Source organism: Ipomoea nil, unplaced genomic scaffold (assembly GCF_001879475.1).
Source record: "Ipomoea nil cultivar Tokyo-kokei standard unplaced genomic scaffold, Asagao_1.1 scaffold2792, whole genome shotgun sequence".
NCBI classification, from domain to species: domain Eukaryota; kingdom Viridiplantae; phylum Streptophyta; class Magnoliopsida; order Solanales; family Convolvulaceae; genus Ipomoea; species Ipomoea nil.
Genome location: NW_017619220.1, coordinates 1481546 through 1484719, shown reverse-complemented (window position 1 = coordinate 1484719; position 3174 = coordinate 1481546).

Sequence of the window (3174 nt, the reverse complement as noted above, 5' to 3'; positions counted from 1 at the left end):
ACCCAAGAACATGGGAGGTAGAACCATCTGCTAAGGTGACGGGGGAACTATGTGGGCGAGAAGAAAGTGTGGAAAACAAACTAGAGTTACCTGTCATATGATCCGTGGCACCCGAGTCTATAACCCACTTGGAGGAGGATGAGAGAAGGCACGTAGTTGCATTACCCGAGTCAGCAATAGCAGTGACTGAAGAGGAGGATGAATGCTTTAAAGATTCTCGATACTGAGAGAACTCAGCAAACTCATCAGCAGAGACAGTGACCGTCTTGGAAGACGCCTCAGCGGTGGATGCAACATTAGCAGTCGGATTTCCTCGTTCCCTCAACCATCTCCGACAATCCCTTTTTATGTGGCCAGGCTTATGGCAATAATGACAGACAATACCACCAGAAGTGTATCCCTGAGAATTTTTACCATTCCCACTGCGAAGATGACGGCCAACAAGAGCATTGTTTGACGGGATAGTAGCCTCAAGCACATTTGGTTGCGATTGCACCGATCAACTTAGACGTGGGAAAACATCAGCAAGAGAAGGGATTGCAGAGCTACTAAGAATTGCAGACCTCGCCGTGTCATACTCAGAAGGGAGACTTGCCAAAAAACTCAGAACACCCAACTGTTCACGTTGGTTTTGCTGCTCTTTAATGTCAGCAGTGAATGGCATAAGCTGATTAAGTGCCTCAAAAGTCTTCGTAAATTCCATAAAGTATGCAGGGAGAGACAAATCACGTTTTTCAGAACGGAAAAAAGACTTGCAAACATCATAAACTCGAGTGACATTCCCCTTTCCAGCATACAAGTATTCCAAATACTCCATTAACTCCTTAACAGAGGCACAATGACTAATGAACCCAACAACACCCTCATCAATAGAATTACGGATTTGTAGGAACAAACGGGCATCATCTCGAACCCAAGAAGCATCTTGGTCAGCCAAAGGTTTGGACAAGTGGTCACTCTTATCCAAACTAGTAAGATAAAGTTTAACAACATGAATCCATTCCAAGTAATTAGAGTCATTAAGCTTACAACCCGTGATTTTAGAACTAACAGGAACTATATCAGTAACAACCACAGACTTATTCTCAGCCATACCCACAAATATTTGAGCCCAAACAGACCAGAATTTATGCCTAAAAGTGAGCCTGGAGGGGTACGAAACAACCTAACCTTAGAACCGGAGCGGCAAAGGTCCAAACTAAGTCCAGAACCGAGGAGAAGGGACTCAGGCGACCCAGGAACATGCGACGGAAAAATTTTCCGGTGGCCGGAATGCCTGCACGCGCCGGCGCGTGGCGGCTGGTTGCGGCGGCGCGTGAGCCTCACGCGCTGCCTAGATCGACGCCGAAATCTGCAGCTACGGTCGCCGGTCGCCGGCGAACCTTTCTGTGTGGGTGGTGACGGCAACAGAGCGAAAAAAAAAATCCCTTTATCGTGTAGGCTTAGATACCATGTTACAGTACTGGGAGAGAAAAAGAATACTTCTTGAGAGTTCTCCCTCTTTCTGTATGTCTTTAGGGTTGGTCAACCTCCCCTTAAATACTAGCTTGATCTAGACTGATATGGTATGCTAATATTCTAGTTTCCTAAAATATAGGATACTCGATCACACAGAATATTCTATAACAGGTTTCAATAGACCCATTGAATAGTCCTATTGAATAGACCCGTTAGTCCAACGGGACTACTCAACGAGTTTATTAAACCTGTTGGGGAGCCCATTGATTGACCAAATTACCCTTCGGAATAGTTTTTCTTACCCTTAATCAACGCGATTACGATGATTTAACCACAACAGTGGATTGCCTTATTTCAATGGTCTAGATTAGACCATACGTTCTCATCTGGGGAGTGGTTCGCAGCTGAACGGTCACACACACACACACAGATATATATATATATATATATATATATATATATATATATATATATATATATATGAGATCACATATTTGGTTTCAATGAGTTTGATTGATTTCAAGAATGGCGCTGGTTTTTAAATGGTAGAGGGATATTGAAGTAATTTTTTTTATTTCCTATGATTAATTTTGGGAATATGTGTGATCTTCTCCATTCTTCTTGGTTTCAGCGTGATTTTCTTTCCTCATCGCACACGCCGACGTAATCATAAACAAAACACTATTTTTTTTTCTCTTTTTTGTTGCTCTTTCCCTCTTTCCCCTTCGCACACGCGTTCCAGTTCGAGTTCAGGCATCTATGGATGGAGCTCTGTTGTGGAGTTAGTACGGCATAGCATGGGCAGCATAGTTCGCAAACCGTCAAGTAAAATATAAATGAATGTTATTAAACATAATCGCAATTATTTTAACATTGTTAACAATAACACCATATGTAACATTCAAAGATTCTCCATGAAGAGCATTAAACACAAGTTGGGCATTCATCTTAACATCAACTCCCATCTTGTGTAGCGAACTAAGGGATTCTCTCACGTCCAGCGCCTTGGCTTCGCAAGCTTTGAACACCCGTATCCACGACACTCTCTTAGCGGCCAAAAAGCTACCCTCCTCATCTCGAATGACCCAACCAAGACAGCCTTCCCATTTCGTATTTTATCATTTTCATTGCGCCTAATACTACAACATACCATCACATAAAAACAAGTCGCATTCCCCGTCAGCATGGTGAAGTACGCAGTCACCCACTCATCCACCACTATGGACCGCACAATGTTATAAAACTAAAATTATACAATGTTATAATGTTAAACAATGTTATAAAAATAAATTGTACAATGTTATAATGTTGAACGAAAAAAAAAAAGGTTGTATTTTATACTTTTTTAAAAATGACATTTTCATATGAGATGGTAATGATTTTCCTAATATTTGATAAAAAAAATGGAACAAATAACATTTTCTTTAATAGTTTTGATACTGCTAATTATACGTAAGCAATATGAAATAAGCCGAGACCGAATAAAGCAAGTAAATGTCTTTATCGATCACGGTAAAGGCCCTAAGTACAATCTACTTGGTTGCTCTGAGTACCGACTGACTGCGGTCGGGATTCTCTAACAACAACCTATCGATCGTCCAAAAGTCCCCTACACTGTAGCTACTGTGGGTATTTATAGCCGCTATGCCGGGGACAGGATTCCAGCCGTTCGGCATGTCCTCCACATAGCCACCACGTGTCGTCCTCCCGGGTGCC